We start from the raw sequence: 13,993 nt of genomic DNA, 5'->3' as shown, positions 1-13,993 counted from the left end.
AGGAGGACACGCCACGGCCCTTCTGAGGGTGTTCGACTCTGACACTGACAACGAGGATTTCTTTGGTTTTGAAAGTGACAACGAAGGAGAGAAGCGGAGAGTGGATGACGAAGCCATCCTGAGCCTGTTCGTTTCCGACATTGGAGAAGAGGACTTTGGTGGTTTTAGTGTGCAGGAAGAAGAGAAAGATGGTGAATGACTGACTTTTCTTCTTGTTAAAGCCGTGTCACTGCACCTGAGCCTAAAAGGTAGTCCGAATCTATTTTTCTGGTGTGCTATAGGTTACTGTTATGTACTACATGTGCAAATATGTACCCATAACTTGTTTTTCAAAATATTGTAACGACTGTGGGTTTGGGGAGCTGACTGGCTAAACTGCTCACTAGCTAACGGCTAGCGGGGCGCTAGCAGCTATCGCTAAACTTCGCAATGAATGGAGAGCGCTCGTGCCTCGTACACCGCATGACCCCGAGCGTCTCAGCAGCAGACTGGTAATCCCCGAATAATCCAGCAGGAGGCAGTAGTGGTTCACCACAGGCATTTATTTCACCATCTTTTTCAACAACAACGTAACACTGCTGACACCGAACCCCTATCACGCTCCCACCACATAGAGTCGCGGTGTCAGCCAACTACGCCAATTCACCCCCCTCCACAGAACACACATCAACTTCACTGTGGCTTACATTAACATAACACTAACACAACATGCAAATCAAACACATATGAACTAGCAGAACAATAGAAAACACAGAGACAACACAATACCCAGAATGCACCTGGCTAACAACCCCAGCCAGGTCATTACACAGCCCCCTCCCAAAAAGGTTTAGTGTCCCCACAACCTTAACTGTCCACACTGTAGTCCAGCAAATGTCCGGGCCGGCGTCGAGTACGCTTCGGCCTCGACTGGGAATCCATGGCGCCCCCCTCCGGGCCGGGCGTAGGGGGCGAGGAGTCCCCAGGCTGCACACCAGCCTGCGGGTTGGGGGCAAGCGGATGGTATGGCGCCAGCCGGTCCTTGTGTAGCACCACCCGCCTTCCCCGCCCCGGCATCCGGACTCTGAAGACCACCTCCGACAGCTGTTCCAGGATTTTGCCCGGGCCTTGCCAGTGGCTCATGAGCTTGGGGGTCAGCCCCCGCTTCCTCTGGGGGCAGAACACCCAGACCCGATCTCCGGCCCCCAGCATAGGACCGTGCGCACGGGTATCATACGCCCGTTTCTGGCGGGCCCCGGCTCCCTCCAATGTCCGTCTTGCCAGTTGATGCACCGTGTGCAACCGCTCCCTGAGCCGCCGGAAGTAGTCCATCTCTGGTCCACCAGCAATCTCCGGCTCAGGGGGCGCTCCGAACACCAAGTCCACCGGGGTCCGGAGCTCCCTTCCGAACATCAACGCTGCAGGAGTACACTGACTTGACTCCTGCACTGCTGTTCGATATGCCCACAAAACAAGGGGCAGGTGTTGGTCCCAGTCCCTCTGATGTTGGCTGGTCAGGATGGCCAGCTGGGTGGCCAGCGTGCGGTTGAACCGCTCAACCAGACCATCGCTCTGAGGATGGAGGGGGGTGGTCCTCGTTTTTCTCACCCCCAGCCTCCGACACACTTCTCCCAGCACCTGGCTCTCAAAGTTCCTCCCTTGGTCGCTATGGAGCTCCTCCGGTACACCAAACCGCGTGAACATCTCATCCACCAGAGTCCGCGCCGTCGTCACCGCACTCTGATCCGGCACCGCGTACGCCTCTGGCCACTTTGAGAAATAATCCATCGCGACCAGGACATACCGGTTGCCGGCATCAGTAACAGGGAATGGACCCAGGATATCCACTCCGATCCGCTCCATTGGCGCCCCAACTAGGTATTGCTGCAATGGGGCATGGGAGCGCTGGCTGGGACCTTTCTGCGCCGTGCAGTCGTCACAGCAGTGGACGTGGATCTCCACGTCCTGACGACACCCCGGCCAGTAGAACCGCCGTCTCAGCCATCGCAACGTCTTGCCATTCCCAAAATGGCCAGTACCTGCAGCCCCATGGACCCAGCGGAGGACCTCAGGCCGCAAGGCCCGGGGAACCAGGAGCTGGAGTACGGCGCTCGCCACCGCCGGTAGATTACACCGCCATGGAGCTCCAGGTTGTTCCACTGGGAGTACAGCGACTTTGTCTCGGGCCCTTGGGAAGACACGGCGGACCAGTCTGGCCGTGTCCCTGCCTCCATCCAGTCCCTCACCATCTCCAGCGCTGGATCGCTCACCTGGTGCTGCTGTAGCTCCGCCGCGGTGAAAGGTTCCTGCCCTTCATCCACACCCTCAGGTTCTGCTGCTGCCGATGTCGGACCCCGGTCCAGCTCCTCCATGCGCCTGCAGTACCGGCACTCATCCGCAGAACAGGGGCGCCTGGACAGGGCGTCAGCGTTGGCGTGTTGCCACCCTGGTCGGTGCTGGGCCTCAAAGTCGTACTCTTGTAGTATTTCCAGCCACCGGGCCACCTGACCCTCTGGCTGGCGAAAGTTCAGCATCCAGGTTAGGCTGGCGTGGTCTGTCCTGAGCAGGAACTTAGTGCCCAGGAGGTAAGGTCGGAAGTGACGAACCGCCAGGACCACAGCCAACAGCTCACGCCGGGTAACACAGTAATTCCTCTCGGCCCGGCTGAGGCTGCAGCTGTAGTATGCCACCACTCGCTCCTCAGCCTCTCCCCTCTGGGAGAGCACCGCTCCGACCCCCACGTTGCTGGCGTCGGTGTCCAAAATGAAAGGCTGGCTGGGGTCAGGATACGCCAAGACCAGGGCACTCACAAGGGCAGTTTTCAGCTGCTCGAAAGCCGTTGCACAGCCCTCCGTCCAACCAAACCGCTGACCCTTGTTTGTCAACTGATGCAAGGGGCTAGCGACGGTGGCAAAGTCTTTTACAAACCTCCTGTAATAGGAGGCCAGCCCCAGGAAGCTTCGTAGCTCGGCGACGTTCGATGGGGTAGGCCAGTCCCCCACAGCAACCACCTTCTCGGGGTCAGTAGCCACCCCCTGTTCGCTCACCACATGTCCCAGGAACTTCACCTGGCGAGCAAGAAGGTTGCACTTGGCCGGGTTCAGCTTTAGTCCGGCCCCGCGGATGGCAGTCAGAACCTCTCGTAGGTTGGCCACGGCCTGTTCAAAGTCCTTAGCATGAGTCAGCAAGTCATCCAAATAGACCACGCAGCGGGCACGGGGAATGTCTTTGAGGACCCTTTCCATTAACCTTTCGAACGTGGCTGGTGCATTGCATAGTCCAAAAGGCATCACCTTAAACTGCCACAGTCCTTGCCCTATGGTGAATGCAGTCTTGGGCCGCGCCTCGGCAGCGAGCTCCACCTGCCAGTACCCACTGCGGAGGTCTAGCGAGCTGAACCAACTGGACCCAGCGATGTAATCCAGTGCATCATCGATGCGAGGTAACGGGTAAGAGTCCTTGCGGGTGACCGCGTTCAGACGCCTGTAGTCCACACAAGGGCGCCACCCCCCTGTTTTCTTCCGCACCATAACCATAGGTGCGGCCCATGGACTATCCGAGGGTTCAATGACGCCATTAGCTGCCATCTCTTTTATCAGTCCCTCGGCAGCTTGGCGTTTGGCGAGGGGCAAGCGGTGGGGCCGCAGCCGGATTGGAGCAGCTGCTCCAGTGTCTATAGTGTGTTGCACCAGGCCCGTCCTTGTGCAGTCCTCTTCCCTGGCGGCAAAAGTGTCCATAAACTCTGCCAAGAGGCTCTGCAACTGCTGCTGCTGTGTCGCACTGAGGTGCACCCCACTTCGCCGCCCAAGCTCCTCTACTGCCGCGACAGTCTCCGGTGACGGGGAGACTGCCGAGCTAGGCGGCGACTCTGGCTGCGGGATGTTGGCCCTGCTTACGTCCACCCCCTGGGTCCTCTTCCGCACCCCTGCCGCCCTCGGCCCCTGGCTGTGGCATGGAGCTGCGGGGCGTAAGGGCTTTGGGGGTGCTGGTGGGGTGGGGGTCTGTCCCTGGCTACCGCGGCCCACTTGAAGCTGCACGGTCTCAGCACCAAGGTGGATGGCAACTCCCGGTACATCGACCCGTGCCCCCCAGTGGGCCAGCAAGTCCAGTCCAACAATGCACTCGTCTGTTATGTCGGCAAGCCAGAACTCATGGTTCACACTGTTCGTTCCCACCACCACCTGCAGAGTCTTTTTCCCCGGCATCACAGTCTTTTCTCCTGTGACAGTGTACAACGCTGTGTGAGTAGGGGTCCAGTCTTTTGGCAATGAGCCACCCGTCTCCGGGAGCACCCCCCTTCGCAGCAAGCAGATGGTGGACCCCGTGTCTACCAGGGCCCGGCAAGACCGTCCATCAACTATACAGTCCAGGTACAGTCCACGGGTGGACCCACAGCGGCCCACCACGGGATGAGTGTCATGGAGAGGGTTTAACGATTGGGGTGGGGGTTCCCTCACTGTCCCACCCCGTGGCCGTTTCCCGTCGGTGATGTCACTCGGCTCCGAGGACTAGGTGCGGGACAGTTCCGGGCGAGGTGACCAGGTTCCCCGCACCGATAACAGCAGTCCGTCCGGCGCCTCCGACGTGGAACTGTCTCTGATTGGGCTCGTCTGGCCTCCTCCTCCTCATCCGACTGGGACGCGTTCATCTCTCGCTCGACCATCCTGGCCGATCGTCGGGTCCCTGGCTCGCCCCGCAGCACCTCCTCAGCCCGCTCAGCCTCCCTCAGTGCCTCCTCCAGGTCTCGGGGGGATGACAGCCGGACATGCTGTCGCAGCCTCTCCGGTGTGAGGCCCCTCAGGAAGGCGTGGAGACCCAGCTCCTCTCGTGCCGCTCCTGGGAATGTCGGGTAGCCCCGTCGGGCATAGAGGCGGACGTCCGCAGCAAAGGACCCCAGGCTCTCTCCCTTGCGTCGGCGTCGGCAAGCCAGCTCCTCCCTGCTCTGTTCGGCTGGTGGTCTCTGTCCAAACCGTCTGCCGAGCGCCGTGGTCAAGGCCCGGAGGTCGCGCTGCTCCTCTGGGGGCAGGTCCAGCAGAACCTGGAGCGCTGGGCCCTCCAGTGCAAGCGCCAGGTGGGTGGCAGTCTCTTCTTGACCCCACCCGTTGTGAGTGGCAGCCAGCGTGACTTGGGCCAGATACGGCTCCAGCTGCGTCGCCCCAGTGTAGTGCTGTAGCTTAGCAGCCGTCCTGCCAGGAAGCTGTGGTGCGGCCCCAGGAATCCCCTCCCGTCGCAGGGAGAGCAGGGGGTGGCTGTTCCGGGGCGCGCTGTGGCCCTCTGGCCGCCCCAGCTCGGGTCTTCTCCGCTGGGTCTCGGCAGCCATGCTTTCCAGAAGCGAGCTGTTGTCTCGGATTACGCGCTCTAATTCGCCTATGGTCGGCTCCATAGTGTCTGCTAGACACTCATGAATCCCACTTCTGACACCAATTGTAACGACTGTGGGTTTGGGGAGCTGACTGGCTAAACTGCTCACTAGCTAACGGCTAGCGGGGCGCTAGCAGCTATCGCTAAACTTCGCAATGAATGGAGAGCGCTCGTGCCTCGTACACCGCATGACCCCGAGCGTCTCAGCAGCAGACTGGTAATCCCCGAATAATCCAGCAGGAGGCAGTAGTGGTTCACCACAGGCATTTATTTCACCATCTTTTTCAACAACAACGTAACACTGCTGACACTGAACCCCTATCACGCTCCCACCACATAGAGTCGCGGTGTCAGCCAACTACGCCAATTCACCCCCCTCCACAGAACACACATCAACTTCACTGTGGCTTACATTAACATAACACTAACACAACATGCAAATCAAACACATATGAACTAGCAGAACGATAGAAAACACAGAGACAACACAATACCCAGAATGCACCTGGCTAACAACCCCAGCCAGGTCATTACAATATTAATAAAAGGGGTGTGTCTCCAAACAGCCATCTCTTTCCTGGCAATTCCCTTTGTGCATATTCTCTTACATATGATAAGTCAACATTGAAACACCTGCGGCTTTTAGTCAGGTGCGGCTAATGTATGTACAAAACAGGATTTTCCCCTGATTTTAGCTTGTGCGGCTAATATTCAGGTGCGCTTTGTAGTCCGGGAAATACGGTAAATATTTTTTCTGCCGCCATTGACACAGAGACACTGTGTATCACCAGCTAATGAGGAGAAACGTCTGCATGGTAACAGCCAGTCATTAAACACACACAAAAAACCCCAACAAACAACAGCAACCCGAGCCAATCTTGTAATTAAACTAGAGCTACGTGGCCTGGCTCTCTAACCTCGATGCCGTCGTCACAGAAGAAGACAGTCATAGCAAAGCGAGGATTACAAGTTGTCGTGTAGCTTTAAAGACAGACTTGTTCCTTCGCTAACGGTTATCCTCTCTCTTTGCACAGTTTCGTTTTAGACAGAGAGCAGCACTCTTTGAGTCATTAAGTCCTCTCACTGCGTCAGCATATGAAGATCTCTTCAGCGTTATCAAAGAGGATACATCATCTTGTTGAACTGAGAACAATTTCCTGACATGGAAAGCAAAAGCTTCTCATTACACTGATGTGACAGTTCGCACGTTAAACGTCATTCACGCACATCTCTTTAAATCGACCTATTGTGCTGTTTTCTGTCTTATTTGCTTCAAATGTATATATGAGGAAATATTATTTAGTGTTATAAAGATTCAGTGGAATCTTTATCTCCACACACACACACACACACGCACACATGCACCTCTCTGTGTAATGGCTTTTTGTGGATGAGTAGTAAACTGGATGGTCTTAACTTCTCCAGTGGGCCAGACCTGTTATGATGCAATGCTTTTAACACTTTCCCTTGAGACTTGACTTTTAAAGAGTTCATGGCGGTGGCCTTTGAAGTATTAAGCTCTAGTTTATGTCACAGAGTTATAATTGGCTGCTCAAGATCACACTGTAGTGCTGGACAGTATGTCAGTGGACTCGTGTTCCCCGTGGGAAGTGGGCCAACCAAAGGTTTCTAGTTTTCAAATACATAATTTAGTTTATTTAGAGGTGCATTCAGGTGCAATGGAGTCGAAAGGGCCGAATAACCGTAAAATGGAGCTTTGTACTTGTGCGTTTACAGCAAACACGCTTTAGCCGATCTGTGACAGACAAAAATCTAATCAGATGCAGAGAAAAACACCCGTTGTAAATAAATACACTCTGTACACACAGCGTGAAGTTTAGCCTTTGAATTCTCTCATGTTTGTCAGTGGCGTGCCATGCACTGACTTCTTTCTGCAGTTAAAGCTGCGAAATACCAGCGCTAGATGACATTATTGATCTGTGACTTACATGACTTGTACAACATAACTAACAATGGCACTGCATTAAATGTTAATGTTACTAAATATTTTATGATCAGCAGTCAACGGCAAGCGTATCGTTTTGGATGTTTTTATGAGTTTTTCAAACTAAATAAATTGCACAATACCTTTTTTTTAAGCAATAAATTTAAAATAATGCCAAACTCATATATGCAAATTAATACTTATTTTCTTCTTTTACTTGTCAGAAGATTCAATAAATAAATTTTAAAAAATGTGAATTTTCTGAAAATTATTTCATGGTGAGGGCTTTAAAAAGTGAAGTTAGTCAAATTTTCAACTTTATAATCTTATTCAGAATCCATATTGTGCAGAAGACATTGTGCAAGACTTTTTTAGGCTCATATTCATGCTTTTTAAGCTCTTTAGCCCTTTGCTGTAAGATATGTAATGCATCAGCATTACAGCATCACAAAAGCTTGGAACTTGAATTATTTTTTAACGAACATGTGTGCTGATATTGGTATTGCGAACTTCATTAAAAGCCTACTTTAAGTGTGGTATCAAAATATGCTTAAATTACCTAAAGTTAAAAAGGTTAAAGCACCTCTCTGCCTGAGTTATATACTATTAAAAGAAGCAGCTACAGTCAGCTCTTCCCATGTCACAAGAGGTCGCCACAGCTGATAGCTCCACATGTTTGATTTGGCAGAGTTTTATGCCTTTCCCCGAAGGGAATTTGTGCCTCCGGCTGGAATTTAACCAGCAATCTTTCGCTTGCCAAGTGAAGGTGTTCATTTTGCAGGAGGAGATAATTTTTAATTACGTACATACTGCTGGGTATTTTTATCTGTAAAAACACAGCATATCTCAGTATATTGATATTTTAAAGTGCACAAAACAGTAAGTTACTATAACTTTTAGATAAATAGTATGGAGTAAAAAGCACAATATTTGTATCCCAAATATAGCAGAAGTAGAAAAAAACATAATAAAGAATGTTCCTGGGTCCTTATGCATTTTCACATTTCATTAATGTTTGCATTTTTCTTTATTTGGATGGGTTAGCTGTATAAAGATTGCTTGTTAATAACGGGTGAAACAAATAAGCTTTTGACTGTAATGTGGACTGTGTCCATAGTGCAGCTCAGTATCAATCAAATTAAACTGAACTTCATTGTTGGAAACACTGAATCCAGAAAATGAGTGAAAAACTGTTTTGAAAATGAGGCAAAAGTTAAGCTGGCTGTTTGCAATCAAAAGTGTTTTTTTTATCCTTTCAAATTATAATTGCAAATCGCCAGCAGCCGAATGTTCCTGCCTTCTGTATTGCGTTGCTTTGTTGTGCACAGTGGTAAAGTACAGCATGAATAATAGTCATTTTTCTCAGCACAGAGCATCTAAGTGGTGGTGCTGTGTGGGTGTATTTTGGGCACTGTTTAACATTAAAAGAGAAAAGGGGAGAGTGCAGTGAAAGACATGATTAGTCACAGGTGTTCTAGCTGCTGACGTAAAACTCCTTATGCTGGGCACAGGGCGCGTTCATGTGGAAAAAAGGACAGATTCCAGAGCTGTGATGAGTGGGCAGCGCAAGACACTATGATATATGTGTACACTTAGGTAACAGTGATTTTAAAAAAGACTATAGTACACAACACTTACACTATGTTTGCATTTGATTTATTACAGAGAGTGCTTATGTGTATTATTTCTGTTTAAATGATCACCATTACTGAGAAAGATAACTAAACTCTGCCAGCTGGATATAAACTCGTTTTAACCCATATATATTTAAAATAAAATCAATAAAAGCAATGTATTTAATTGGACCATGATTGATAATGATGATGCAATTTTTACCCTAAAAGTACTCATAGTGATCAAACACAACAACAGTGCTGGGATTCCAGATATTAGCCCATTGTAATCAAAAATCCCAACTGATTAAAATTTGATGCTGATCTGACCGTAGCAGCCATCCTGGTTTGGAGATGCACGGGAAGTTGACCTTGAAGGGCAAATCTGGCTCTATTTGCACGACTGATTCCAGTATGAGAGCGAAGTGCCGAGGTGATACAATATTATGAGGTCTTTAAGATAGGATGGGCCTGATTATTCTGTGAGGAAGTGTGGCTTGTATTTAAAGCCACTGTGACCTCACATGAAGGGACTAGCAGCGATCAGAAACCATGGACCATCAAACTCTCCATTATGTGGCAAGGACAGATAAAATAACTACTCATGACTCAAAGTGGGTGGGTGCAGAGTTAAACTAACCTTATCTTTGAGGCCGCTGATTGAAGGGACTACCAGAGGAGCTGGAGGATGCTTACTGACATACAGGGTTTAAAATATCCAAGAGGGTTATACAGACAACCAGAGCACAGATAATGTCCACTACAGTTAAACTGTCAGCTACAAAGTGATGGGCGGAAAGAGAATTGCTTTATATGTGGGTAATGTCTTTGATGAGATTCAGTCAGACATTTATCCCAAGGATGGATAAAGGCTTTGTAAAGAATACATATATGAACCTTAGTGGGCTGAATGCCCCTTTGTAAAGATTGAAAGGTACTCTGTGTAATTTAATATGCCACTTTCCTTCAAGTAGAGGCCTCACAAGAGACCGATTTAAAAAGAATTGAAGAAGCAGAGGCCAGGCTATCGTGACTTTTAGACAAACTCCAAAAACCATTCAGCGTGCTTTTTATTAGCCTTATCCTGTCCTCTAAATTGGTGTCTTTCTTTATAACGCAAGCTTTGATAAAAAATTGATTTGAGCTTATCTTTTGTACCTAAATTCTCATTTTTTTAAAGCAGCACGGAACTATAGCAGTCAAATAAATGCGCTGTGAAACGATACAATATTTCCCAGTGAACTGCGGTGGAGATAAAGCGTGAAGTATAGTGCTCCCAAATGGTAAAGCACAAACATTAAAAGTAATGCTCTCTGAATCCAGTAACACAACAAACACAACAACATAAAGCCATCTCTCAGGACGCTAAAAGTGGATATGAGATCTGATATTTGTCTTCCAGCTCCTGCAGTTTGAAAATCCACAGCTTCAACCTCAAGGTTTCTTGCTGCGTTCTGTTTAGACGGAAACAAACACAGCAGAAAACGCTGAATTCAGAGGGCCTTCTGGGGGTGTCGCTAAATAAATTATTAATTCACCCGACTCCAGCTGAGGCTTATTTTCACTTCTTAAAACCCTTATTTTGTGCTTGGCTAGAAACCATCGTCTTTTCCGTTCTAGGTGAAGATCCCACTGATCACAAAGTCAAACAACATGCTGATTTTTAAAAGGTCTTATTTAATTTTCGCTGGAAAATCAGTTACTCTGATGCACATTTTTTTTCTAACTGGACAGAAACGACTCGTCTTTGGTTCCGCGGTACAGTTTCACAGATTCTCTGTGTGCCAGAAAAAAAAAGAGTCCAACTGAGCAAAAAGTAAAATGATGTTGACAAAGACTAATCACATAATATTATCATGAAGGCAGGTGTACCGTTGGCCCAACCTAGGGAGAAAATTATCTCAGTAATTTGGATAGTTCCAAATACAAGCAAGTATCAGGTGTCCAAAGACTGCAGCCAATTTTGCCTTATCTGTGAGGTGTGCAGGGAATTAGAAATCAGCAATCATCCAAGAGAGCAACCCATCAGTATCAGACACACACAGACACACAGACACACACACACACACAAAGATGAAAAAAAAACTGTGAAAAAACACTATTAATTAGTTGCACACCTTCCCATTCTTTGTTCTTCTCTAGGCCCTTATTTTCCTTCTGTATCTATTAGGTAATCGGGTCTAATTGTCCTGAGGTGTAAACATGAAAGTGCAAACTAAATCATTATAATAAGCCTTGTAAGGTTTATTAAGGGGAAAGCAGTAGAACAACGCATTCAAAAGGCTAATGAAGTACACAGTAAGAAGAAATAATATCCAAGTGGCTGAGATCATCAGAACTGATTATAAAAGGGGGGCTGCTCTTGGCAACGTCTGGTGGAATACGATGTATATAAAATGCTATCAAGTTAAATTGCTAGCTGAAGAAGTCTGACATTTCTTTTCTATCAGTATTTTAGATTACCTTCCAGAAGGGGTGGTGGTGGGTTATAATGAGTTTCTGATGTTGCTTTGAGATTGTTGGAAGCTTGTTTAAAGCACTAGTGGGGGCCACTAGAGTAGCTTTTTGCACAACAGCTGCAAAAGTGGGAGGGGATCTGGAAAACAATGGTAATGTCTGGAATCATGCACTGGTTAATGTTAAACAGTGCAAAAGTCTTAAGCTACCCCTCATTTCTTTCTTTTTGTTAGGAAAATGGGAAATAGTTATCGTTGTTCATAAAAACATATGTAATGGATATACAGTACATACGGCAGAGTTTGTGCAGTTCTAAAGCACAATATTTGGTATGACCACTTTTATTCTTCCACACAGTCTGAACTCTCTTAGGCAGTTTTCTTGTTATTTCTTTGAGTCATCTTCAGGAAAGGTTCTTCGGGCTTCTTGAAGGACGTTCAAAACTCTTCTTTGGATGTTTCTGCCTTTTGTTCTGCACTCTGTAAAGATGATCCTGCTTCAGTAATGCTGATGTCCGGGCTCTGGGGAGGCCAATCCATGACTGATGGTGTTCAGCTGTGTGTTTTTTCTATTCAGGCATGCTTTGAGTGTATTGGCAGTGTGTTCGGGATATTGCATGGTGGATCAAAAGCTGATGGTAACTGTTAAGTATTTATAATTCCATCAGTTTGACAAGATCTCTGACACCACTGGCTGAACTGCAACTGCAAACACTGACAGAGCCCCTGTGTGTTCTATAGATAGCTGTAGAAACTAACTGTTGCTCCATCTCGTGACCTCCTACGTACATATTTTAATGACAATTTGAACCAAAAACAGCACTGCATAAATGCTGTTGTCATAGATTTTCAGTCCAGTCCTTGTGTAATTTGGAATAGCTCAGACTTTTCTCCCCGTTTCCCTTCCTTAAAAATGGATTCTTGAAAGCCACCCTTCCACTGAGACCCGTACATTTTTTAATTGACATATATCGGAGAAAACGTTGCAGATAGATTTTTGTTGATGCTTGTGCCACTTTTGCTCTGTGACGCCTCTCCCCTGACCGCCCTCACCCCCTATCTTTTATGCAGCATGAGCAGGTTTGGAGAATTTCTTTGATTATGGTGTGGGTAGGAAGTAAAAAAATACTTCAAAATAATAGCATGCAATATATATATATAACCGTGTAAAAAAACGATACTATAAAACCAAATGAATAAAATACAGAATATAGCATTAGGTCTACTTCTACCCCACAGCAGTACACCAGCTTGTGCCTGAATCTTAACTAAAATTACATTAGAGGAATCAGGGGGGTCAGGGGGTGAAGGAACTTCTGTTATTCTGCTAGTTTAGCCTCTGAGAGATTTCTTTTGGTGTAGCCATCAGATATCTAATATTTCTGTGCTGTTGATTGTTTACAAATGCAGATTTTTGCTCTTAAAAAAAAAAAAGAATGCATGAGGAAAATGCAGTCCTTTTTTTCTTATTTAAAAGAACTGTTTGCATGCATGCAACCAAAGCCTCCTCAAATATAATTAGAAAGGCAGGCAATAGTGTCTTGATGCTGCTTCTCTAGCCTTACAGATCACTCCTGGCTTCATAGTGAGTGGTCAGTGAAACAAAAATCTTATCCTTTGCCTACAGGCTTTACATTTCTTTCAATTTTAAACTCAGTTCAGCAGCATTCTCCTGACAAATATCACTATAGCAACGTGATACGTCTGAAATTGCAACACGGCTTGGGTTATAAGCCAGTGTCACAGCTCAGTAACACAGTAAGAATTCAAATCCACGTCTCGGAGACACATAAAAGCTTTGCAGGCAGAAACAAGAAGAAAATAAATGTCTGAAAGGCTGGAGCTGGCAATACATAAGCAGGAGCACAAACGACCAGATTAAAAGGGGAATCTAGACATTGTTTTGCTCGTTGCGACCTAAAATTTGTATATATGCTACATTGTCACATCACTTTAAGTGATACGAGCTGATTTTTATTCTATTATTTTTCGTAGGTACACTGTTTACACTGGCTGCCTTAACTGCATGCATATGCACAAACACAGTTCACTCTCACAGGCTGTAATTACAATGAACACTTGTTGTGTTTGCAGACCTGCCAGCGCTTCCCACTCCCACAGTGCAAAGAAGTTGGCCAAAGAGAACAACCCCTGGACTAAGCATCTTAATTAGCAAGTATTCTTTCTTTTTTCTTTTTTTTTTTTTTAAATAAAGCGTGCAACGGCAGAGGACACAGTGAGTAAAGGGCAACCCACAGTTTTCTATTACAAGCTTAACTGGTTAGGAGCTAGCAAGAACATCTACCAGCAGAGCAGATGTTCTTGCACAAAGACACACAAATCAGTAAGTACTGTATGTCCGTGAGCACACATACTGACCAAATGCGTGCGCTGATCTACACGGTCGCACACACACACACAGCACAAACTCGCAGCCTTGCATTAAATTGAAACCATTTATGCTTGAAAAACAGCTGAACCACTGCGATATCAGCAAGTCTTGACACTTCAGCAGGTTTATTATGGATATTCCAAAAATTCCTACCCACATGCATCCAGTGGCTACATTGGCCACAGCCATGTGTTATCTCACAAAAAAAAAAGGGAAAAAACCCCAAAGCACTTCCTCTTATAAGGAG

At 47.4% G+C, this 13,993-nt stretch overlaps 1 protein-coding gene across 3 annotated transcripts in view; it reads left to right on the top strand.

Annotated features, from left to right (window-relative positions):
• Positions 1 to 13,993, top strand: part of frmpd3 (FERM and PDZ domain containing 3) — a 96,917-nt gene that overhangs the window by 30,191 nt on the left and 52,733 nt on the right. For 2 of the 3 annotated variants that reach the window (XM_086311370.1, XM_086311343.1), the window contains exon 2: positions 13,449 to 13,526. The exons of the other annotated variant lie outside the window; for it this stretch is intronic. The gene's annotated coding sequence lies outside the window, so the exon portion shown is untranslated. The remainder of the gene's footprint in view (positions 1 to 13,448; positions 13,527 to 13,993) is intronic. 3 annotated transcript variants of the gene reach the window in all.

Source organism: Aulonocara sp. 'chitande type north' Nkhata Bay, linkage group LG2 (assembly GCF_057382095.1).
Source record: "Aulonocara sp. 'chitande type north' Nkhata Bay isolate Kocher_YH1m ecotype deep benthic linkage group LG2, A_spYH_male_GT1.1, whole genome shotgun sequence".
Classification (NCBI taxonomy): Eukaryota; Metazoa; Chordata; class Actinopteri; order Cichliformes; family Cichlidae; genus Aulonocara; species Aulonocara sp. 'chitande type north' Nkhata Bay.
The sequence above is the reverse complement of the archived record's forward strand: the minus strand, read 5'-3'. Positions and strand labels throughout refer to the sequence as shown.